The sequence below is a fragment of the Sus scrofa genome, chromosome X (genome assembly GCF_054392235.1).
Source record: "Sus scrofa isolate SSC_HxYL_T2T_F1_AM1 chromosome X, Sscrofa_HxYL_maternal_Yorkshire_Landrace_v2.0, whole genome shotgun sequence".
NCBI lineage: Eukaryota > Metazoa > Chordata > Mammalia > Artiodactyla > Suidae > Sus > Sus scrofa.
In genome coordinates, this window is record NC_139401.1 from 13,128,848 (window position 1) to 13,154,905 (window position 26,058).

Consider the following 26,058-nt stretch of genomic DNA (forward strand, 5'->3'; position numbering starts at 1 on the left):
GTAAGAGCTCTAAAGATGTTTGATTTTCTGATTTGATGTTATCATCAGTGAAGGAAAACATCTAATTTGAAAATTGGAGAATGAGACAATGAGACAGAAAAAAAGTAACTGGGGAGAAGACACAGGAAGATAAAAACCATACCAAAAACTATCGTTAATATAACCTCAGAGATAAGAGGAGATAGAACATCCTTGAAATAAGAGCTGGACACTATCAAAATGAAGACAAAAAAAAAATCAGAAAACAAGAGCATGTTTCTGGAAATGTAAAATATCAGTCTGGGAGTTCCCGTCATGGCTCAGCAGAAACAAATCTGACTAGCATCCATAAGGACGCAGGTTCAATCTCTGCCCTCACTCAGTGGGTTAAGGACCAGGCATTTTGGTGAGTTGTAGGTCGCAGATGCAGCTCGGATCCTGAGTTGCTGCGGCTGTGGTGTAGGCCGGCAGCTGTAGCTCGGATTTGACCCCTAGCCTGGGAACCTTCATGTGCCATGGTGTGGCAAAAAAAAAAAAAGAATAAAAAATTTCAGTCTGAAGCATATGAGATTGCCATTTTTAAAGGCTGAGAACCATCAAAAAGTTGACAATTTCATAAGGTTCATCCTAACACAGAAATGAAAAACTCAGATTTCTGAAAAACTCAGAAATCTCTCAGCTAGTAGAGTGAAAAGGTAAAGAAATGTAAAATAGAAAAGATTTCGAAAGTATCCTATAACCAAATGAGAGGAGTTCCTGAAAGAGCACACGGGCGCGCGCACACACACACACACACACACACACACACACACACACAATGGAGGGAAGGAAATCACTATCGAAGTAATTAAAGAAACTACCCCAAAAAACAAAGTCCATGAATGAAAAAGGGTCCGCTGAGGGACTGGTACAATGGTGGGAAAAGAAAAGCTCATAGAAGCTTCTGGAGAGGAAAAGGGGGTGGGAGGAGAAATACCCTCATACAAAAGATCAGGAATTGAAATGCATCGAACTTCTCAATAGAGACAGTGGAAGCCAGCAGTATATCAAACAAAGCCTTTTTTTTTTTTTTCCGATTTTTAGGGTTACACCTGAGGCATCTGGAGGTTCCCAGGCTAGGGGTTTAATCGGAGCTGTAGCCACCAGCCTACACCACAGCCACAGCAACACCAGATCTGAGCCACGTCTCCCACCTACACCACAGCTCACGGCAATGCCAGATCATTAACCCACTGAACAAGGCCAGGGTTCGAACCTGCAACCTCACGGTTCCTAGTCAGATTGGTTTCTTCCATGCCACGACAGGAACTCCCCCAACGAAGCCTTTAAAATGTTAAGAGAAAATGATTTCCAATTCAGGATTCTACATCCAGTCAAGCTTGAAGTTGTGCGCATGTACACTCAAGCCATTTTCAGACTGGCAGAACCACAAAAATGTATTTCCTAGGCCCCATTTCTCAGGAAGCTACTGGAAGAAAGGCACCCCCCCTAACAGAGGGGAGTGAGTCCAAAAGAGAAAGATGATGTGGTTCGAGGACAATTCTGGAACTGGGGGTAAAGGCGGAGCTAATGACAGGAAGACTGGGCTGGAGAGAAAAGCAAGTATCTTTTGAAACAATATTTTACGTACAATTTGAAACAACCAAGAAAAACCTCTGGGGCGGGGGGGGGGTCTCAAACTCTAAGTTAACCACCTGGAAGCCTTGTTGAAATTGCTCTGTATCTGCATTACTGAGAGATAGAGAGGCTAATTGAGGTGGGGCGGGGAGGGGGGGTGAAAGTGGTTTTATTGGAGAAAAAACACTGGGGCTGCCGGAGGCTGGGATTAGGGCGCTGCACGGGGGTGTGCAGTGGTGGAAACTGCAGATAACCACGGCAGGTTCTGGCATGGAAGAATTTGGCCCTTTAAACCAGGGATCAGCAGTTACAGCCAGTGAGCCTGCTGCCTGTACCCGCAAACTAAGTGTATTGGCTGGTATTCTCTCTTGCTGATTCCTGCCACTGGAGCACAGTTAAGTAACCAGGACGGTCCCTGTGGCCTGCAAAACCTTAAATATGTCCTGCCTTGTCCTGGTTTGTTTCCTATTTTTTAATTGATGTATAGTTAATTTACAATGTTGTGTTAATTTCTGCTGTACAGCAAAGTGATTCAGTTATACATACGTGTGCATTCTTTTTTTAAAATACTCTTTTCCATTACAATGTAATCATTGGATATTGCATGTAGTTCCCTGTGCCATACAGTAGGGCCTTGTCGTTTATCCATTTTGTATATGATCGCTTACGTCTGCTAGCCACAACCTCCCAGGCCATTCCGCCCCCACCCCCTCCCCCTTAGCAATCATAGGTCTGTTCTCCGTGTCTGGGGAGTCTGTTTCTGTTTCGTAGATGGGTTCATTTGTGTCGTATTTTAGATTCTGCCAACCCCCATTTAAAACCATCAGTGTTTACCTGATAAAAAGTCACACACAAAACTGTATCCAGTCTCTTGGGATCGACCATGATGGAAGATAAGAAAGGGAACATAGGAGTTCCCGTCGTGGCTCAGTGGTTAATGAATCCGACTAGGAACCATGAGGTTGTGGGTTCAATCCCTGGCCTTGGTCAGTGGGTTAAGGATCCAGCATTGCCATGAGCTGTGGTGTAGGTCAAAGATGCGGCTTGGATCCCGAGTTACTATGGCTCTGGCGTAGGCCGGCAGCTGCAGCTCCGGTTAGACCCCTAGCCTGGGAATCTCCATATGCCGCAGGTGCAGCTTTAGAAAAGCCAAAAAGAAAAGGGGGGGGGGAATATATGTGAATTTATGACAGGGTCACTTTGCTATACAGTAGAGATTGGCTCAATGTTATAAATCAACTATATTTTTTTTTAAAAGTAAAAGTCAATTGAAAAAAAGCACAACTAAACATTAATGACTAGAAATCATAACATGTTAGCTCTGGAAGAGATTATGCTGTGCTGTGTTGCTTTGCATTGCATTGTGTTGCACTGCATTGCGTTGGTCTACAAGTCAGAAGGCTTAGGCTGAGGGAGGTGAAATGCTTGCCAGAGGTCTGGGGCAGTGGGACACCTAGGGGAACTCTCCAGGCCACTGATTTCCCTCTTCAATCCGTACCCACCGCCAGGCTGCTATCTGCCTCTAATCTATGGCTGCATTTGAGTGCCTTTCCATCTAGGTGAGTCATAAAAAGTTACTAAAGTAAGGTATTCATGAATTAAAATTAGCGTGTGACTAGGGTTCACCCAGAGTTCTAATTTAGCATTCTACAATGAAAGCTGTGAACCATAAAGCTCACATAGAGCTGAAATTCCCAAACTTTTCAGGAAGAACATTGATTTGGGTGCACAGTTGTTGCCCTGAATGTGATTTTCTTTGTGTTCCACTGTAAAGCATTATTCTAGCTTGTTGTCAGTTATTTCATCAACCCAAGTATGTATATGCTAATGAGGGACCTATAATTTTCCCAGATCCATGTTTAAGGTGCCTGAGCTTGAGAGTTCAAATATGCATCACTCACTTGCTTTTTTTCCCTGACTCCTGTGAGTTTGTTTTTAGTTGAAATACCCTTATCGACATGCTTTTGTTAAAAGCTAAATTGCTGTAACAAGGAGATCTAAAATGTAACAGCTCACATTCAGAAAAGTTTCTGACTCACCTCACACTTGAAGGGATAGAAGTTGAGGGGGCTGCAGTGTACAACGTTAGTGGGCAGAAGGAAGAGAGGGGCTCTGCTCCACACAGTGATTCGGGGACCCAGGCTGCTGTCAGCTTCCCCATCTTCAACATTTGGCTTCTAAGCACTCTCAATCATCATAATTCCAGCCAGCAGGACTCAAAAAAAAGGCCATGAAGCAGTATTTGAGGTTCAGCGTCATTTTGGCTCAAGTTCCACTGGCTAGAACTCAGCCATGTGCCCGCACCTTACTGTAAAGGCATCTGGGAAACTTAAACGTATCTGAAAAGTCATGAAACATATGATGAACGTAAGACAATATTTTACATGCGTTTCAAATAACATGCTCAAACGTTTTGGTTTTTGGTTTTTGTCTTTTTAGGGCTGCACCCACGGCATATGGAGGTTCCCAGGTTAGGGGTCACATCGGAGCTGTAGCTGCCAGCCTACACCACAGCAACACAGGATCCAAGCCACATCTGGGAACTACACCACAGCTCACGGCAACACTGGATCCTTAACCCACTGAGGGAGGCCAGGGATTGAACCTGCATCATCATGGATACTAGTCATGTTCATTAACCACTGAGCCATGATGGGAACTCCTCATGCTCAAACTGTTTTTTTTTCCAGCTCACAAATACCTTTTCATTGGTGTGATGTGGTCAGGGGTCCTGGAAGGAGTAGGTGGATTTTGGTGATCTTCACCACTCCAGTAGCTAAAGAAGAGGTTTAAAGCCAAACACACTTATAAAGAGACATTCATTGTTGTCACTTATGTCGTTTCTCCATTGAAAGTGGGAATGAATCTGATGCATGTCCTATAGGCATCTTGCGTCTTGCCTGACTCTATCAACACCACTTTAAGTCATTGCTGTGGAAGAGTACTTTCAATTTATAACTTGGTGGCTGAAAATTAGAGGAAGGGAGTTTTATTTGAGGTGTAAAAATGACATAGTTTCCACAAGGACTCAGGATTAGGGAGAGAACCAACCTGACCTGAGGCGAAAAAAAAAGAAAAAAAGAAAAAAAGAGAGAAGCGTGGAGTTCCCACTGCGGTGCAGTGGGTGAAGGATCTGACTTCAGCAGCTCCGGTGGCTGTGGAGGTTTAGGTTTAATTCCCTGCCCTGAGCAGTGGGTTAAAGTATCTGGTGTTGCCATAGCTGTGGCTCAGACTCAGTCCCTGGCCCAGGAACTTCCACATGCCGTGGGTGCAGCCAAAAAACAAAACGGAAGCAGAAAACACCATATTCACCTGCAAGAAATGACAAGTAAAAGTTCGAGATGGATTGAAATCCCTTTATGTATATCAGCTTTACATAGCTGTCACAGCTCAAACTCAGAAACGATACGCATCCCAGCTTAATCGGCGCATCCTCCCAAGCCAGCGCACCTGATTGTCTAGGGCCCCACTGGCCTGTGGCTCCCTCCATGGATGCCGTCAGCCATATAACCACCTTTCTGACCGTGGTTTACCTATAGCATCATTGCCTGGAAGAAACGGTGGATTGGGAAAAGGTGAAAATTCTCTTTTCCTGGTCTTGCGTGCATTGGCCAAGGATTGGTACAATTCACATGGCTGACCATTTAGTTTGCCCGCCCAGTCCTTGCTGATCGCTGGGAGAGCTGGAGCTCCCGATGGGAGGAGTGGAACGGGGAGACCTGCACCCAGGTGAGGTCAGTCTGTACTCAATGGAAGCGGAGCCACCCAAACAGACGGAGCAAAGGGAAGTCTAGAGGCATCAGAGATAAACTGCATTTCCCTTAAAGCACCACCTAAGCCTGTCCCATCCTCACTCAGGGGCCATTGATTTCTTTTGTAATATGAAGGCTCTGATTTACTCTGGGCTTTGGGCTTCTGTTCTTATTGATTTACAAATTCCTGCCATCTAGTGGCCAAATGAATCGCACATCTTCCCCCTTAAACATGCCCTTATTTGTCCAAAACCCACAGTCTGATCCTTGAAATAGGAGTTTTAAGTGCCTTACGCAGAGCAGAAGCTCAAAAATATTTACTGCACAAATGAAATGTAGTTCAACCAGAAGTTTCAACTTGGTACACGACACAGAGAAAGGAAAGAAAACAGACATTGGACAAAATTGACAGCGAAGCTTTTTGTCAGTGTTATAATCCAGTAAAGGTCTGTCCTAAGCAATCCTTAGGTGAGCAGGTATCTTGAGTTGATATATGCTTCTTCATCGTTGTCGTCATCATCCATGCAAAAGGGACCAATGACAGGTTTGCTTGCAGAAAGGGGGAGAAATGGACTGTGGCAGTGGTTCTGACCTTTGTCAAGCCAGAGGGTGGGACCTCGGGGCGTGGCTGGAAGGTACATTTGCAGAGCAAGCCCCTTCCTCTTCTCTGTCACGACATTAACATCCCCTGGAGAATCTTTCAAAAATTCCAGGGGTTCCACTGTGGTGCCGTGGATTAAGAATCCGCCTGCAGGAGTTCCTGTCGTGGCACAGTGGTTAACGAATCTGACTAGGAACCATGAGGTTGCGGGTTCGGTCCCTGCCCTTGCTCAGTGGGTTAACGATCCGGTGTTGCCGTGAGCTGTGGTGTAGGTTGCAGACGCGGCTCGGATCCCGCGTTGCTGTGACTCTGGCGTAGGCCGGTGGCTACAGCTCCGATTCGACCCCTAGCCTGGGAACCTCCATATGCCGCAGGAGCGGCCCAAAGAAATAGCAAAAAGACAAAAAAAAAAAAAAAAAAAGAATCCGCCTGCAGTGGCTCAGGTCGCTGCAGAGGTGCAGATTCAATCCCTGGCCCGATGCAGTGGGTTAAGCTGCGGAGTAGGTCACAGCTGTGGCTCGGAATCAATCCCTGGCCTGGAAACTTCCATGTACCATGTATGTGGCCTTAAAAAAAAAAAAAAATTCCCAAGCCCAGGTCGCATCCCAGACCAATGGAATCTCCATCTCTGGGAGGGCCCCTGGCATCAGAATTCTTGAAACTCCCCAGGAGGTTCTAGTGTGCAGGCACACCTGGGGACCACCAGCCACAGCACACACTTTCATGCAATGAGCACGACCCTTCACAGTGTACAAGGGCAGCTGGCATAGATGACCTGGTCTAATCTGTGTGCAGTATGCTGAGGCATCTCCTTGGATGCTCTCAGTTTCTCTATAGGAGGACATAGTGATGATGAGCCAGATGGGGGGGGGGGGAGCCTCGGGGTGTGGCTGGAAGCTCCCTGTGGTTATGGGGAGGGACTGGGGGCCTAAGGCTTCCTCCCTGACTCTGTGGCCCATTGAGTAATTATCCCCACTTTGTCAAGGAGCAAATGGAGACTCTTATTTTCTTGACACAGCACAAAGTGCCCCTAGATGTGGCGCTGTGACCGAGGGCATGGGTGTCTGTGTGGGATCCTGGGCGTGTGAGAGCAAGTGGCCCAGGGCTCCATGTGCGTCTTCCATGTGCAGATCCGGATCCATGCATTTTAACGGCCTTCGTTTTCAGCAAATTGAATGTAGGGAAATTCAGATTTTTCTAGTGATATTAGGTGATTATTTACTTTGTGAAGGGCTTCCTCTCTTTATGAAAAAAAGTCTCCACAGCATTTCTTCAGATAGCAAACCCCTTTTCTATATTTTCAATTATTCAGTTTTAAAATCCAATTTTTTTTTTTTTGTCTTTTTAGGGCCACACCCACGGCATATAGAGGTTCCCAGGCTAGGGGTCACATAGGAGCTGTAGCCACTGGCCTACACCACAGTTACAGCAAGCCAGGATCCGAGCCACGTCTGTGACCTACACCACGGATCACGGCAAGACCGGATCCTTAATCCACTGAGCGAGGCCAGGGATTGAATCTGCATCCTCATGGATGCTAGTCAGATTCATCTCTGCTGAGCACACTTTCACGCAATGAGCACAACCCTTCACAGTGTACAAAGGAAGTCCTTAAAATCCAATTCTACATTTATGTTTTCAGTATCATTTTTGATTTAAGGCTAAGCTCACTGAAATATTGTCCGAGTCACTGGCTATTTTGTATACTTGGCCATCCAGCAGACAGTAAAAATGAAAGAGAAGCTTTCCAAAGTCTTGTGGGTTCCCCTCTCTCAGGGTTGCCATGTATGGGTACACAGGTTGTGCACTGCACAACTCCAGGAGGCATGTGATGTGAACCAGAGCCCTTCCTTGTTTGGGTAACAGGGTTGGGCTGCTCTGATGCTAGATGTTGCAGAAGAAACAGAAATGTCTGCCTTGACTTGTGTTTCTTTTTTTTTTATTTTTTATTTTTTTTTTGTCTTTTTGCCATTTCGTGGGCCGCTCCCGCGGCATATGGAGGTTCCCAGGCTAGGGCTCTAATCGGAGCTGTAGCTGCCAGCCTACGCCAGAGCCACAGCAACGCAGGATCCGAGCCGCGTCTGCGACCTACACCACAGCTCACGGCAACGCCGGAACCTTGACCCACTGAGCAAGGGCAGGGACCGAACCCGCAACCTCATGGTTCCTGGTCGGATTCGTTAACCACTGTACCACAACGGGAACTCCTGACTTGTGTTTCTGACGTGAGAGCTGATGACCAACCAGCTCAGTCTTGGCAGACCCTCCAGCCACACCTAATGATTGCCACTTCAAAGCCAGTGCTGCTTCCCTTGGAATGGCTTCATGCTGCTTCTAGGTCATTTCTCCAGGCATATGAAGAACGGTTCTTCCCCCCCACTTCTTTTTAAAACATACTTTCTCTGAGGACATTAAAAAAAAAAAAAAAAGGCTTGTTCCAGCTCATCCATATTCAAAAGAACCTCATGCCTGTACTCTTACCACAAACAGCTCAGCTAATGGAAAATCTTGTTTATCCCCCTAAGCATACACACTGACTCTTAAACTTCAGTGTCATTCTCACCTTTCCTTTTCTCCTTGTATTCAAATACATGTTTGACCTCGTCTCAAAAATATTATCGGTTTTGTGTTTCAAGTAGCCTTTGAAGTGTGTTTACTTGCAAGTGTAAGCCTCCTTCAGCTGGAAATCACCAAGCAGTTCCTGGGAAGGAAGGGAGTGGACCCTTCCTGCTGCCTTGGATTGGCTGACCTTGTATATAACAAACAGCTCATAAAATTGATGGGTTTAGAACAGAGATGTGGAGCTTTTCCAGCCTCTGGCCAGTGGTCCTTTCATTTCTTCCTGCCATCAGATCTTCTGTAAACATCATAAGCCTTCTTTCAAAATCCTGAGTCTGGGGATCTCCCCTCACCCCTCCAATGTTCTCGGGGGAGTAGTATACACTGCTTTGCTTTCTTGGCCGCCTTTGCCTGCCAGGAAGCTCAGAGCTGTTTCAGGTTTCAAATGTTCTCTTTTAAATTGGCTTTCAAACATAATTCTTCCAAATCCACTTGGTCTTGTTAATCTTGTATTAGCATGTTCAGTTTTAATCTTTCTGTGCTGCCCCAAATCCCTTTAGGAACGGGGATAGAATAAACTAGCACATGAACTGGAAATATACACCTCCTATATTTCCAGTGCTAAACCTTGAAGATCTGGTCAGGAGGGGGCACTAGGGAAAACCAGAAGCCAGGGAACCCCTGAACCCAGCTTCCTGCTCATGGAAACAGCAGGGGTGGCTGGGGTGGGGGGCCAAAAACTGCTTTTGTTCTCCTTTTTCTTAACACATAGAAAGCACGAGACATAGAGCCATGGCAGTGAACAGGGATGGCGTGTGCTGTAGTTCAGTTGACAGGGAGATACACCTGAGTTCAAATCCCAGCTTGGCCGCTTGCCAGCTGTCCATCACATGACCTACTCTCCATCCTGCAGTTTGTGCATCTGTAAAATAGGGAGAGTAATTCCAGTTCTTCAGCTCTTGTGAAGACTAGTTGAAATAATTAATGCAAATGCTTAGCACAGTGCTTAGAGAATGCCTACTCTGGGCTTAATATGCATTATAGCCAAATGTGATAAGTATAGGTTTTTTAAATTTTTTTTAAATTCAATGAGTTTTATTCTATTTACAGTTGTACAACCATCATCGCAACCTAATTTTACAATATTTCTGTCCCAAACCCCCAGCCCACCCTTCCCCCCGGCAACCTGTCTCCTTTGGTAACCGTAAGTCTGTGAGCCAGTTTCTGTTCTGCAAATAAGTTCATTGTGTCCTTTTTTTAGATTCCACATATAAGTGATAGCATATGATGTTTGTGTCTCACTGTCTGGCTAACTAAGCATGATAGTTTCTAGGTCCATTCATGTTGCTGCAAATGCCATGATTTCATTCCTTTTAATGGCTGAGTAATATTCCATTGTATGTATGTACCACATCTTCTTAATCCATTCATCTGTCAATGGACATTTACGTTGCTTCCATGTCTTAGATATTAATAGTGCTGCAATGAACATTGGGGTACATGTATCATTTTCAGTAATGGTTTCCTCTGGATAGATGCCCAGGAGTGGGATTGCTGGATCATATGGTAATTCTATTTTTAGTTTTTTGAGGAATCTCCATATTGTTTTCCATAGTGGTTACACCAATTTACATTCCCACCAACAGTGTAAGAGGGTACCCTTTTCTCATACCCCCTCCAGCATTTATTGTTTGAGGACTTTTTGATGATGGCCATTCTGGCTGGTGTAAGGTGGTACCTCATAGTGGTTTTGATTTGCATTGCTCTAATAATGAGTGATGTGGAACATCTTTTCATGTGTTTTTTGACCATCTGTGTGTCTTCTTTGGAGAATTGTCTATTTAGGTCTTCGGCCCATTTTTTTGATGGGGTTGTTTGGTTTTTTTTTTTTTTTTTTTTTGATATGGAGCTGCAGGAGGTGTTTATGTATTTTGGAGATTAATCCCTTGTTGGTCACTTTATTTGCAAATATTTTCTCCCATTCCGTGGGTTGGTTTTTTTGTTGTTGTTGTTGTTTGTTTTTGTTTTTGTTTTTTAGGGTTTCCTTTGCTGTGCAAAAACTTTTAAGTTTAATTATGTCCCATTTGTTTATTTTTGTTTTTATTGTCATTAATCTATGAGGTGGATCTGAGAAGATACTGCTGTCATTTATGTCAGAGAGTGTTTGGCCTATGTTTTCCTCTAAGAGTTTTACAGTATCCGGTTTTATATTTAGGTCTTTAATCCATTTCAGTACTTGTGGTTGGTCTGTTCATCGTTTCTATTTCGTCTTGGTTTAGTCTTGGAAGATAGTATTTTTTAAAGAATTTGTCAATTTTCCATTTTCCTCTAGGTTGTCTCTTTTATTGGCATACAGTTGCTTGTAGTAGTCTCTTAGATTCTTTGTATTTACATGATGTCTGTTGTAACTTCTTTTTCATTTCTAATTTTGTTGATTTGAGTCTTCTCTCTCTTTTTTTTTTTTTTTGATGACTCTGGCTAAGGGTTTATCAATTTTGTTGATCTTTTCAAAGAATCAGGTTTTAGTTTCATTGAACTTTTCTATGGTTTTCTTCATTTCTATTTTGTTTATTTATGCTCTGATCTTTATGATTTCTTTCCTTCTCCTAACTTTGGGTTTTGTCTATTCTTCTTTCTCTAGTTGCTTTAGATGTAAAGTTAGGTTGTTTATTTGCGATTTTTGTTTCCTTAGGTAGGCTTGTATTGCTATAAACTTCCCTCTTAGAACTGCTTTTGCTGCATTCCATAGGTTTTGGATTGTCGTGTCTTTGTTGTCATTTGCTTCTAGATACTTTTTGATTTCCTCTTTGATTTCTTCAGAGATCCATTGGTTACTTAGTAACGTGTTGTTTAGTCTCCACGTGTTTGTGTTTTTTGCAGTCTTTTTCTTGTTGTTGATTTCTAGTCGTATAGCATTGTGGTTAGAAAAGATTTTTGATATAATTTCAATTTTCTGAAAGTTACCAAGGCTTGATTTATGGCCCAAAATGAGATCTATCCTAGAGGATGTTTCCTGTGCTCTTGAAAAGAATGTGTACTCTGTTGCTTTTGGATGGAATGTTCTATGAATAGCTATTAAGTCCGTCTGGTCTAATGCATTATTTAAGGCCTGTGTTTCCTGGTTGATTTTCTGTCTGGATGATCTGTCCATTGCTGTAAGTGGAGTGTTAAAGTCGCCAGCCATTACTGTGTTATTGTCAGTTTCTCCTTTTAAGGTTGTCAGCAGTTGCTTTATATAGTGAGGTGATCCTATGCTGGGTGCATATATATTTATAATTGTTATATCTTCGTGGATTGATCCTTTGATCATTATGTAATAGTCCTTCTTTGTCTCTTAAAATATTCTTTAAGGTCTTAAAATATTCTTTAAGGTCTGCTTTGTCTGAGTATTGCTACTGCAGCTTTCTTTTAATTTCTGTTTGCATGGAGTATTTTCTTCCGTCCTCTCACTTTCAATTTATATGTGTCCCTAGATCTGAGATGGATCTCTTGAAGACAACATACATATGGGTCTTGTTTTTGTATCCATTCAGCTAGTCTATGTCTTTCAGTTAGGGGATTTAGTCCATTTACACTTAAGGTAATTACTGATATGTATGTTCTCATTGCCATTTGATTAATTATTCTGGATTTGTTTTTGTTGGACTTTTCCCTTCTTGTCCTCTTGTCTTGTAGTTTGATGACTATCTTTAGTGTTGTGTTTGGATTGCTTTTTCTTTTTTTTTTTTTTTTTTGTCTTTTGTCTTTTTTTTGTTGTTGTTGTTGTTGTTGTTGCTATTTCTTGGGCCGCTCCTGCGGCATATGGAGGTTCCCAGGCTAGGGGTCCAATCGGAGCTGTAGCCACCAGCCTACGCCAGAGCCACAGCAACGCGGGATCCGAGCCGCGTCTGCAACCTACACCACAGCTCACGGCAACGCCGGATCGTTAACCCACTGAGCAAGGGCAGGGACCGAACCCGCAACCTCATGGTTCCTAGTCGGATTCGTTAACCACTGCGCCACGATGGGAACTCCTGGATTGCTTTTTCTTATGTGTGTGTATATGTATTGTAGATTTTTGGCTTGTCGTTGCCATGAAGTTTTGATATAGGAATATATATATATAAACAAAACAATATTGTTTTAAATTGATGGTCTCTTAATTGCAAATGCATCTCCAGTGTCCTGCTTTTATACCATCCTCTTCTCACGATTTCTGGTTTTGGTAGCATATTTGTATGTGTGTGATTTCCTACCTTTGCTATATGTATGCCTTTACTGGTGAGCCTTGTCATTTGTAATATTTTCGTTTCTCATTGTGGCCCTTTCTTTTCCACCTAGAGAACTTCCTTTAGTATTTGTTGTAAAGCTGGTCTAGTGGTGCTGAATTCTCTTAGCTTTTGCTTATCTGTAAAGCTTTGGATTTCTCCTTCAAACCTGAATGAGAGCCGTGCTGGGTAGAGTAGTCTTGGTTGGAGTTTTTTTCACTTCATCGCTTTAAGTATATTGTACCACTCCCTTCTGGCCTTCAGAATTTCTGCTGAAAAATCAGCTCATAACCTTATTGAGGTTCCCTTGTGTGTTATTTGTTTCTTTTCCCTAGCTGCTTTCAATATTTTGTCTTTAATTTTGGTCCGTTCAATTAATAAGTGTCTCTGGGTATTCCCCCTTGGGTTTATTTTATATGGTACTCATTGTGCTTCCTGGATTTGAGTGAGTGATTCCTTACCCATATTAGTTTTCAGCTATTATCTCTTCAAATATTTTCTCTGGTCCTCTCTCTTCTCTTTCTGGCACCCCTAGAATACAGATGTTGGTGCATTTAAAGTTGTCCCAGAGTTCTCTTAGACTGCCTTCATTGCTTTTCAATCTTTTTTTTTTTTTTCTGTTCTGAGTTAGTGATTTCTACCAGTCTGTCTTCCACCTCGCTTATTCATTCTTCTGCCTCCTGTATTCTGTTGTTGGTTCCTTTTAGTGAATTTTTTTAAATTTGTTATTGTATTTTGCATCTCTACTTGGTTAATCTTTAAATCTTCTATTTCTTTGTTCATTGTTTCTTGTAATTTATCAATCTTTGCCTCCAGTCTATTTCCAAGATCTTAAATCATCTCTACTATCATTAATCTAAAGCCTTTTTCATGGAGGTAGGTAATCTCCAGATAATTTAGCTGTTTTTCTGGGCTTTTTAACTTGTTCCTTTATTTGAGTCATAATTCTCTGCCTTTTCATTTTGTATAGATTTTTAATGTGGTCTCCTGTTTGCAGACAATAGGGTTATAGCCTCTCTTACTTCTGATGTCTGTTCCCCTTGTGGCTGAAGTTGGTACAGGGGCTTACTGCAGGCTTCCTGATGAGAGGGACTGGTGCCTGATAAGTATAGTTTTATAACTTTGTTTCCCAGAAGAAAGCTTGATATGGTTTGTACACAGCTACTTTATTATTCATCATTCTACATAACAGGCATAATTCAAACTGTTCTCCTTTATGAAATAGTGTGGGGGCTATGGAAAGAAAAAACCTAGGAAAATCCTTATTTTTCTCTTTAGAAGTCTCCCCAGTATTTTTATGAATTTTTATATCTTTGTAATATAATGAGTGAAACATTAGTTTATTAAGACAAAGGTCTGGTTTGCATACAGTAGTCTTTAATTCAAGACAGTAAGATGTTTGTCCTTTAGCGTTTTTTTTCCAAATTTAAAAATGAACAATATATGATCTCAGCAGACACATCACTAGAAAATGACCAAAACATGAAATGTTTGTAAATTTCCTTTACTGTTAGAAAAACAAGTTTACTGGAAGTTTCCCTGTTTCAGAAAGCTAAAATAGTAAGTTGTAATTCCTTCCTTTCAACATGTTTCTCCACGAGACTAAGAGACTTGCCATATTTCAGTTTTTCCAAATTGTACAGAAAATGCACAATAAAAATTAAAAATTATTGCCAAAATGATGCTGATACAATACAAGCCTTTCTCTGGAAGAAATTTAAAATATAAACATATTTCTAAAATAAGTATTATATGGGGGAGTTAAACTAGAAGTGCAAATCTTGAGCTACATATGCACACAATTTAAATGGAGAGGAGAGTTGCCAACCACCAGTATCAGACACAAAAATCTAAAATTAGGTAATTCCACTTTTACCTGTTTTTTCTTTTTCTTTTCTTTTCTTTTCTTTTTTCTTTTTTTTTTAGGGCCACGTTATTCATTTTATGATTGGGGTGGTTTTTAATTCTCTGAAAGGGTCAGGCAGGGCTCGGGTCTTTTGCCGTGAGGCGCTCAGGCCAGGTCTCTTGTTTCCCTATCTCAGGCCTGACTGCCAGGCTCTGCCCAGGCTGATGCAAAATCTCCTGCTTGAATGTTTGCTTCAATGTTTGAAGGCAACATTGATACAGACCTATTTGATATGCTTTTTTTTTTTTCCCCCTTCAACAGTGAAAGCACTCTCGCTGTCTAGGGGGATAATTAAATTTCTCCAGATGCGGCCACGTCCTGAGCTGCAGGCCCTAGATAATTGAACAGAGGCGGCTATTTGTCCTCTCATTTAAATGGGTCCTAAGGCTTAGAGGTAGACAATCTAAATCAGCCGCCTTCCAGAGCCAAGACAGCAAAGAAAATGTGTGACTAGGGCAGGGCCAGATGACAAAGAGAGGTACAAAGGGATGGAAAGTGACAGCTCACGTTTGGCCTCCAGGGGAATAAAATAAAGCCTGCCTGGCCATGGCAGAGAGGAGAATGCTGCCAACCTCCCACCCCCCAAAGGGGACAGCCTCGACTTGGAGACAGACAACTGTGGTTCAATGCAAAAGCAGGACCAGTCCTGCCACATCTTCTGATTTTTCCAACAGAAGTCCAAGATCTGGCTTTTAGATGAAATCTTCTCTATTTTAAAAGTCAGTGACTCATTCCAATGAAAGGCATCACTCTGATGACCAAAGAAAATGGAACCAAAGACGCTACTTTCCTCACTGTGGCCTGGAGCATAGAATTTTCTTCCAGGTTGCATTTCAGCTTGAAGTGAAATGGAAGTACTTGCTATTCTTTCAAAAATCCTTCTAAGAAATATTAAAGAAAAAAAAAAAACCCTCAGAATGCCTGTCATGGCTCAGTGGTTAACGAACCTGACTAGTATCCATGAGGACACAGGTTCGATCCCTGCCCTTGCTCAGTGGGTTAAGGATCCGGCGTTGCCGTGAGCTGTGGTGTAGGTCGCAGACACAGCTTGGATCCTGCGTTGCTGTGGCTCTGGTGTAGGCTGGTGGCTACAGCTCCGATTTGACCCCTAGCCTGGGAATCTCCATATGCTGTGGGTGCGGCCCTAAAAAGACAAAAAAGAAAAAGAAAACTCACCTTCTGTATGGCAAAGGGAACTATGCTCATTATTTTATAATAACCTATAATGAAAAAGAGCCTAAAAAAGTGTGTGTGTCTATTGTGTGTGTGCGTGTGTGTGTGTATATATATACATATATATATACACACACACACATCACTTTGCTATACACCTGAAACTGACACAACATTGTAAATCAACTTCAATTTTAGAAAGAAAGAGAAGAAAAAACTGCAGTAAATGCAATGCAGTGTCCTGGATCAGATCCCAAAATGGAAAAAAAAAAATTTAAACATAATAGTAAAGTAGTGAGTTCAAATCAAGTCTGGAGTTTAGTTGGTAGCGTTGAAGCAACATTAATTTCTTGATTTGACAAGTGGGCTGCAGTTCATGAGGTCTGAATACGAGCGGAGACTTGAGTAAGGTGTCCGTGGGAACTCTCTAATAGCTCAGCAACTTTTCTGTCTGTCTAAAATGCTTCCACAACACACAGTTTATTTAAAAACAAACTACTGTTGACCCTGGAACAACACAGGCGGCTGAGTGGCCCAACTGTCCCCACAGTTGAAAATCTGCTTATAGTTGGCCCTTTACCCTCCCCATCTGAGGTTCCACCCCATCCATGATTCAGTTAACCCCTTGTTGTGGTGTTTACTATTGAAAAAAAGCTGCATATAAGTGAACCTACACAGTTCAAACCCAGGTGGTTGAGGGGTCAACAGTATATAAAAGAACCTGTGCGAAAAATGTCTAATCTATTCGTAAAACAACATTACTATAGTAAGTGAAGCAAGTAAGTGGGAAATAAGGGCTGACTGACAACTGAGTTCAGATGGGGGTGGGGGTGAAAGTGAAAATTCCAGAAAGAGCAAGATATCCTAAGACAATTGGGTAAACCAATGCTGGTAGGTCAGGGGGTCTGTTTCAGGAGGTTGTAGGTGAAAAGTCTGGAAGAAAACAAGAGCCCACTGGCACAGACCCAAATTCCACAGAGACACAGCAGCCAGTGGCTTCACTCATTTAATCTCCCTTAAAATACTGTTTTATAATCACAGTAAAGCCTCTGTATTCATCAGTGGTCTACCGGTTTCCTAGCTTTGGATTTTCAATGGCTTTTTCTTCACCACGTTCATGAAGTATAAGTTATGTCCTAGTGAAGATTAAGCACAAATAAAGGCCAAAAGAAAGTGAAAGAGCTATAGATCTAAGGTAGCTATAGACCTAAGAGCTTTAGATCCTACAGCTAGAGAAACACATATAGGGCCACCTAGTCTCTAAGTTCCCCTGGAACAGAATCTCTCAGCCTTGCTATTGGCATTTTGGTTTGGATACTTCTTTGTGGTGGGCCGTCCTGTGCATTGTAAAATGTTTAGCTACGTCCCTGGTCTCTGCTCACTAGATGCCAGTATTAGCCCCCAAGCTGTGACAGACAGAAATGTCTCTAGACATTGCTGCATGTCCCCTAGGGGGCAAAGTTGTCCCTGATGGAGAACCACTGGCCAAGAGGAAAGCATATTTATCAGGGAGTGTATTCTACTCTATACCCCAGTACTGGCCTTCAGTTGTTAGAATTACCCGGAAGGATCACATGAAATTGCTGTTTTTGCAGGTCATAAATGGTTCATTAGCAGGAATTTCATGTTTTAATCTGATATTGATGTACCTCCCTACCAATTCGTAAATAGCAAAATAGCAGCTGCTGTGACTAGCAAGAGTAATTACCAACATGCCTTCTAATATAAACCTAGTGTGAGGTTTTGCCATGTCATCGAATGTCATGATAACCAATCATCAGGGTGACTGAGTGACTTGATAAATCAACAGAGATGTTAAATATGCTAACATCCCAGCTAGAAAAAGTGGCTGCAAAATGTTTTTATTAATTTGCTATTGGTTCATCAGAAGCGGAAAGGCCATTAAGCCCTGGGAATAACATGGTTGCTATTGACATATATTCTCTGCTGATTAGATAAGAAATCACCAGACAGTATGGCTCACTAAGCTTTGAAGGCAGCTAATGGCAAGTGGGGGCAGTGCCAGTGTCGGGTGCCTATCAGGCTGGAGTAAGGGGGCACTGGTGGCCCCATGGTCTGAAGAGCCATAGTTCTCATGGTCCACACCACGTAGAAAGCTCTGGTGTCCACAGGCTCAGCCACCAAAAGATCTGGAGTACCCAGCCTGGTGGCCCCTGGGCTGCAATAAATCCAAGAACTGGCCTGGGGGCCCTAGTGACATCCATATAAGGGGTCATCATTGGATGAGTTCAATGTGGTTCCTTGGGTCAAATCTCAGCTCAGACAGGAGCATCATTTAGCTGGTCACTGCTGTGTCAAACAAAATATGATGTGAACAGCTTTTAAAAGTCAGAAATGATTTGGAAATATTAGAAAATTAAGGAGCACTCTGGCCCCCTTTGGATTACTCAGTAAGTGGTCTTGGATTGATACAGCTTAGTGTATTTAGAAACAAAAAGCGAGTGCATTTATGACTTTGTCGAGTATGATTTTTCTATTAATTTTATTCCCACTGCAGTTGTAAAATACATTCATCTTCCCAGTGGCCGGTCATTAGTTAGCCAGAGTCCCACTGGTTCCCAAAGGACAGGTCACCCTATCCAGTATTGAAGAATGAGCAACCATCTTCTGTGTTTCAATGTTAAAAAAGAAAAAAAATCAAACTCAGACATAGAAAACAGAGTTCAAATTCTTGCCCACCACTGACCTTGGATGCCAGTGAAGCTGTCTCTAAGCTTCACTTTTTATCATCTGTGCTAGCGGAGCCATAGCAAACCAGATTGCTCTGAGAGTTAAACGTGACTTTAAGGGAGAACATGGCACATAGTGGGACTCACATTCCCTTTGAGGAGGTTCCTGTTAATGAATGAATTACTCAGAAGTCTTTTTATATTTTATCTTTTTTTTTTCAGCTGTGCCCACAGCATGCAAAATTCCAGGGCCAGGGATCAAAACCCACACCACAGAAGCAACCTGAGCCACAGTAATGCCAATGCCAGGTCCTTAGCCCACTGAGCCACCAGGGAACTCACACCCTTTTTCGTTTTAAACTGATATGATTTATACTCAATGCTTTGTATTTCACACAAGATGGATGTTTATCAAGTGTATTTTATTGATTTAACTTAAAGCACCTCCAGTTTAAGGGTCTAAATAGAACGTTCAGAGGAGTGTGTTTGAACTAAAATTCCTGCTTGTGGCTTGCTACAGTCTTTCTTGTCCCCATGGTAGTGTAACCTTGAAGGAGTGCCAATGGAGTTAATAATTGGCTAAGTGTGGCTTTTTCCCCAAAGACACTTGAGCTGAAACTTTTTCAAGCCTGAATAAGGTCACATTATTCCCCTTTCAAAAGATCAAGAAAATCACATCATGCTTTTGAGAACCGATATATAGATAGTTGTTATCATAAGTTGGCATTCAGGGAAATGAATCTTTTTTTTTTTAAGTTAAAAAGCTGTGCTTGTAAATCAGATTCCTATGTATGATAAAGCTTCTAAAAGTACACGCTAAACTGATGGATGTCCTTTAAGATTTTATATTGGAGAAAAATAAAAAGTTTTCCACACGGATTCACTTTATCTTTTTCAAAAATAAACACTTTTTAAATAAACACCAAGAAAACATAGATTGCAACATTTCACCACCACCTTGGGCTAAATTAATCAGGCGGCATAAACAGTTTGTATCTTTTTAGCTGACTCCTCTGAGCCTGGGGAACAGGAGGTCTGTAACATGGGAGGATAAAGAGGAATCATGTTACATCACAGCCCTAAGGGCATGAATGATGCCTGGCAAAGTGGATGGTGGACTCTGGAATGAAGCCAAGGCAAAAAGGACCACAACTAAGAGCACAGGCACCGCTTAATCGCGTGCTATTTTGGGGTTCACTACCAAGTCGTCTGGGGAAAAGTGGCACATTTTTCTGGAGAAAGAGAAGAAAGGATGGGACAATTCAGAACCCAGAGGGACAAAAAGTCAGTGGTGGAACTGGAACCATCAGGGGTGTGTTTGCGTGTGTTTGTCCCTTATTACACGTCCATCAGAAGGATGTGTTTTGGGAATTCCCACCATGGCTTAAGAATCCACCTGCTATGGTTTAGGGGTCCCTGTGGAGTTGCAGGTTCTTCCGCTGCCCCAGGACCTTCCATAAAAAGAAAAACAAAAGAGACATGTTTTGTTGAGCTGTTCCTCATTGCTCTAAGAAGTTTCTAGGGGTCACTTGATATGAATTCCTGTTTTATCACTGGAGTGTCTGTGAGGGTGGTTAAGTCTGCATAGCATAAAGAGAAGTAGATCTTTAGGAAGATGCAAAACAAAGACCTTTTGGTTGCTGTCTACATTGATCATGTCAATTGCATGATAACCAGATTTGCATTCAGCCATGTGTTCTCTCTGAATGCAAATTTAAGGAGTATTGATTGGAGAATATTTTCTCATTTTGAAGTTCTTCCCTGCCTGTCTTCTTTATCTGCCCCCACCCCAAGAGAAAGAAAAAAATGGTGAGAATCTGCCAAGCAATGTGCTGGGTGAAGGACTGGTAAACTACCTAATGGCCTATGGGCCACCTCTCACCCACCCACCTGTTTCTGTACAGCCTTTGAGCTAAGAATGGTTTTTACATTTTTAAAGCATTTTTTATTAAAGTATAATTGATTTACAGTGTTGTACCAATTTCTGCTGTACAGCAAAGTGACTCAGTCATATATATATATGCAATTGTTTTTTATATTATTTTCCATCTTGGTCTATACCGGGAGATTGGATATAGTTCCTTGTGCTGTACAGTAGGACCTTGTTGTTTATCCATTCTAAATGTACTAGTTTGTATCTACTAACCCCAAACTCCCAGTCCATCCCATTCCCTCCCTCCTCCCCCTTGGCAACTGCAGGTCTGTTCTCTATGTCTGTGAGTTTGTTTCTGTTTTGTAGATATGTGCCATATTTTAGATTCTACATGTAAGTGATAACATACAGTATTTATCTTTCTCTTTCTAACTTACTTTACTTAGTATGAGAATCTCTAGTTGCCTCCATGTTGCTGCAAATGGCACTATTTCGTTCTTTTTTATGCTGAGTGGCATTCTATTGTATATACGTACCACATCTTCTTTTTTTTATGATTTTTATTTTTTCCATGATAGCTGATTTATAGTGTTCTCTCAATTTTCTGCTGCACAGCAAGGTTCCCCAGTCACACATACATGTATACATTTTTTTTTCTCACATTGTCATGCTCCATCACAAGTGACCAGACATAGTTCCCAGTGCTATACAGCAGGATCCCATTGCTTATCTATTCCAAACTCTATAGTTTGCATCTATTAACCCCAAATTCCCAGTCCCTCCTACTCCCTCCTCCTCCCCCTTGGCAACCACAAGTCTGTTCTCCATGTCCATGATTTTCTTTTCTTTGGAAAGTTCATGTGTGCCCTATATTAGATTCCAGATATAAGTGAAATCATAGAGTATTTGTCTCTCTCTTTCTGACTTACTTAGGATGAGAGTCTCTAGTTCCATCCATGTGGTGCAAATGGCATTATTTTGTTCTGTTTTATGGCTGAGTAGTATTCCATTGTGTATATATACCACATCTTCTTACTTCAATCATCTGTCAGTGGACACTTAGCTTGTTTCCATGTCTTCGATATTGTGAATAGTGCTGCTATGAACACTGGGGTGCATGTATCTTTTTGAATTGTAGTTTTGTCCAGATATATGTCCAGGAGTGGGATTGCTGGATCATATGGTAGTTCTATATTTAGTTTTCTGAGGAACCTCCATAGTATTCTCCATAGTGGTTGTACCAATTTACACTCCTGCCAACAGTATAGGAGGGATCCCTTTTCTCCACATCCTCTCCTGCATTTGTTATTTGTTGACTTCTTAATGATGGCCATTCTGAATGGTGTCAGGTGGTACCTCATTGCAGTTTTAATTTGCATTTCTCTAATAATTAGTGATGTTCAGCATTTTTTTCATGTGCCTATTGGCCATCCGTATGTCTTCTTTGAGAAATGTCTATTTAGGTCTTCTGCTCATTTTTCGATTGGTTTTTTTGTTATTGTTGTTATGGGTTTTTTTGTTGTTGTTGTTATTGAGTTGTATGAGTTGTTTGTATATTTTTAGCCAGTATTTTATAATTACTATAATGGCGTATGACCTTTAAACATTGTAGAACACTATATTGTACACCTATAATTTGTATAATATTATATATCAGCTATCCTTCAATACAAAAAGACGTATGTCAACAGATGAATAGAAAAAGATGTGGTATCTATATACTCAATGGAATATTATACAGCCAGAGAAAGAAGGACATCCTGCTGTTTGTGACTATTTGGATGGACCTTGAGGGCATTGTGGTAAGTGAAATAAGGCAGACAAAGACAGATACTGTAATAATCTCACTTATATATATATATATGGAATCTTAAAAAAGCCAAACTCAGAGAAACAGAGAGTAGAGTGGTGGTTACCAGGGACTGGGGGGTGGGGAGCATGGGGAGATGTTGGTCAAAGGTATGAACTTTTAGGGATGAGATCTTCAAGTTATAGGGATCTAATTGCAGCAGAGGAGTTAGAGCTAGTAACACTGTATTATATATTTGAAAGTTGCTAAGAGAGTAGATCTTGTTTGTTCTCGGCACAAAAAAAGTGGTAATTATGTGCCAAAGGTATTAGCTAACTGTATGGTGGTGATCATTTTGCAATAAGTGGATCAAATCAATGCGTTGTACACCTTAAGCTTACACAAGGTATATGCCAGTTATACCTCAATAAAGCTAGGGTTGTGGGGAGCCGATGTCTCATTGGAAAGGTCCAGCTTTTTCTTTAAAGGACCAAATAGTAAATATTAGGCTTTTAAGCCTCATGATCTCTGCCCAAACGCCTCACCTCTATCCTTGTGGCACAGAGAAGCCACACACAATGTGTAAATGACAGCTTTCATCTGTGTGTGAATATGTAAAGCTTTATTGACAAAACAGGCTGTGGACAGGATTTGGCCTTTAGTTGCCCCCCACCCCCACCCCCATGTCACTGTTGGATGTTCAAGCCTGGCCCTCAGGAGAGAGGTCAGAGCCGGAGATAGGAACCTGTAAATCATCAAGATTTACCAGGTCACGGGACTGGATGACAGCAAGAAGGGCTCGTAGAGGAAACAGAGGAGACACAAGAGGCCAGGATCATATTCAAGGCATTCCAACAACATCCCAAGAAATGTTGCATGAGTAGGATATTTATCAAAATTGTGGAGTTCCCGTGGTGGCGCAGTGGTTAACGAATCCGACTAGGAACCATGAGGTTGCGGGTTCGGTCCCTGCCCTTGCTCCGTGGGTTAACGATCCGGCGTTGCCGTGAGCTGTGGTGTAGGTCGCAGACGCGGCTCAGATCCCGCGTTGCTGTGGCTCTGGCGTAGGCCAGTGGCTGCATCTCCGATTCGACCCCTAGCCTGGGAATCTCCATATGCCGTGGGAGCGGCCCAAGAAATAGCAAAAAGACAAAAAAAAAAAAAAAAAAAAAAAAAAGGAAAATTGTATTAATGTGATTATTTAAGAAGCAGGAAACATTTTCTTAAGGAAGGAGTTTTATACATCATCTTGATTTAAAATGGAAAGCCCTCTCCAATTGCTCCTGCTTACATGGTGCAGCGAGGGAAGAGGCAGTAGGTGGGGAGTAAAAGCTGCCAGCCTCCATTAAATAGCTGTGTGACCTTGGCCAAGTTACCTAACTGCTCTGTTTCCCAGTATCTTTACCTGAGAAATGGGAACGAGAGTCCTAAGACTGACCCCACAGTGTTGCTGTGAAGGCCCGCCACGGAGTAAGTGCTATATGCATGTACAATATTATTATTCCTTCTTTCAATTGCTATCTTATTCTAGAACGGGTTTGCAGCGACTTGCTTTTTTTGGTCCTTATTTACTAGAGACCCTTCATTTCTCTGTCACTTTGGCCCCCCCACTAAAAGGAAGCTCGGGAAAAAAAAAAAAAAAAGGAGTTCCCATCGTGGTGCAGTGGAAACAATCCTATCAGGCACCATGAAGTTGCAGGTTCGAACCCTGGCCCCCCTCGGTGGTTTGCAGATCTGGTGTTGTCGTGAGCTGTGGTATAGGTTGCAGATGTGGCTCAGATCCCAAATTGCTATGGCTGTGGTGTAGGCTGGCAGCTGCAGCTCTAATTAGACCCCTAGCCTGGGAACCTCCATATGCCATGGGTGTGGCCCTAAAAAGACAAAAATAAATAAATAAATAATAAATAAATAAAATGAAACTTGGTTCAATTTATCTTTGCGTTACCCCTCTCATCAGAGCCCTCCCCCAGCAACTCAAAACGCTGCACATCCTCTGTCCCCTTGAAGAACCTTCTAGCTCCACCATTACAAAACTTCCGCCTGTTCCCATCTTGGCCCTGGTCGGGAATTGCCGTGCTGCTGCCCTGCCTGGCCTCCTCTGCTTGAATTATGTATGCCGTATCCAGCTATCTTAAGTTCACTGAGGCCACCAGTGTCTTTATCTTTTATCTAATTTCCAGAAGTGACCGATCCGCCCCACATGAAAAGAGATCCCCCTGGGCGGCATCAGATTCTATGGAATTACCCAAGAAATTGGCTAATTCCACCTTCACCTTGCCTCTCCAGAAAGCTTACTCCTTCATGACCAGTTTTCATGAGAAGGAATTAGTTTAATATTCATCATTGTTGGATCCAAAGTGAGGTCGACTTTGGTTCTTGTCTTCTGGTTTTCATTTCATTGTGTATCGTTATGGACATGTTGATCTTTATATATTTTGTACATTTCAGGCAGTTATCCTTTATCCTTTCACGAATGTTTGCTGTTTATGCTGTCCTTCTTTTTTTTTTTTTTTTTTTTTTTTTTTTTTTTGGTCTTTTTAGGGCCAAACCCATGGCATATGGAGGTTCCCAGGCTAGGGGTTGAATCGGAGCTGCAGCCACCATCCTACGCCACAGCCACGGCAATGCCAGATCTGAGCCATGTGTGCAACCTACACCACAGCTCACAGCAACACTAGATCCTTAACCCACTGAGTGAGGCCAGAGATCGAACCTGTGTCCTCATGGATGCTAGTCAGATTTGTTTCTGCTGAGCCACAACAGGAACTCTGCTGTCCTACTTTTGATGAGAAGTAAGCGTTTTAAGCTGGCTTCCTTATCTTGCAGACATAGTCCTCCTTGTCTTGGAACAAGCAGACCCAGGATGTGCTGGCTCATGTTGTCCGTCCCCTGCTCCAGACCTTGGGACCTGCTAGATTACCAAGGCTCCCTGGTTCCTTTCAGAGGGAGGTAGTGTTATACCAAACTACCTACTCTGAAAACTGGTCATTAAATGGAAGAAAATGAAATCTTTGTCTTGCTTTTTAGTACAAACTGTATTTTAGGGCAACCAAGGAGCCGCAGAAGTTGGAGAGAGGCTCTTCTTTACTGGAGAATTTTATGGACAGGAAGGGATGCTGGAATTAGAAAATTCGCATTTGCAAGGGTAGAAAACAGCCCTATAATGGAAGACTCGGACTATTACCATCTTAAACCAGTATCATCCTCACGCTCTCCAATAGCAGGACAACCTGACATATTAATATGTTAGATCTGATCACAGTATATATTTATTGGTTGGTGCCCATGGCATGCAGAAGTTCCCGGGCCAGGGATTGGACCTATGCCACAGCAGTAACCTGAGCCACAGCAGTGACAATGCCTGATCCTTTTACCGTTAGGCCACCAGGGAACTCCTGATTATGGTATTGAAGTCATAAAGAAACATCCTTATCTTTTAAAAATAACTCTTATTGAGATATAATTCACATACTATTTAATTCACCCATGTAAAGTATAAAATTCAGTGACTTAATATATTCACAGAGTTGTGCATCCATCTTCATAATCAATTTTAGAATATTTTTATTGCCCCCACAGAAACCCCACATGCCTTAGCCATCACCCCCTGGTCCCTCCTTTCTCCCATCCCCCAAGCCCTAGGTCACCCTGACCTAGAATGTGCTGCATTTACTTGTCTATAGATTTGCATCTTCTGGACATGGAAGCATGCCGTGTGTGGTCCTTTGTGACTGACTGGCCTCTTTCACTTAGCATACTGTTTCCAAGGTTTATCTGTGTCATAGTATGCATCAGAACTTCATTCCTTTTTGTGGCTGAGTAATATTCCACTGTACGGAAAGATCATATTTTGTTTATCCACTCATCAGCTG

The 26,058-nt window shown here is 42.2% G+C and overlaps 1 long non-coding RNA gene across 1 annotated transcript; it reads right to left on the reverse strand.

The window, feature by feature from the left end:
* Positions 1-6,378: 6,378 nt before the first annotated feature.
* Positions 6,379-15,570, reverse strand: LOC146394476 (uncharacterized). Its single transcript, XR_014835692.1, has 3 exons — positions 12,531-15,570; positions 8,162-12,217; positions 6,379-7,870 (listed from the first exon to the last, which is right to left on the reverse strand). It is a non-coding gene; the product is annotated as an uncharacterized LOC146394476 (long non-coding RNA).
* Positions 15,571-26,058: the final 10,488 nt, after the last annotated feature.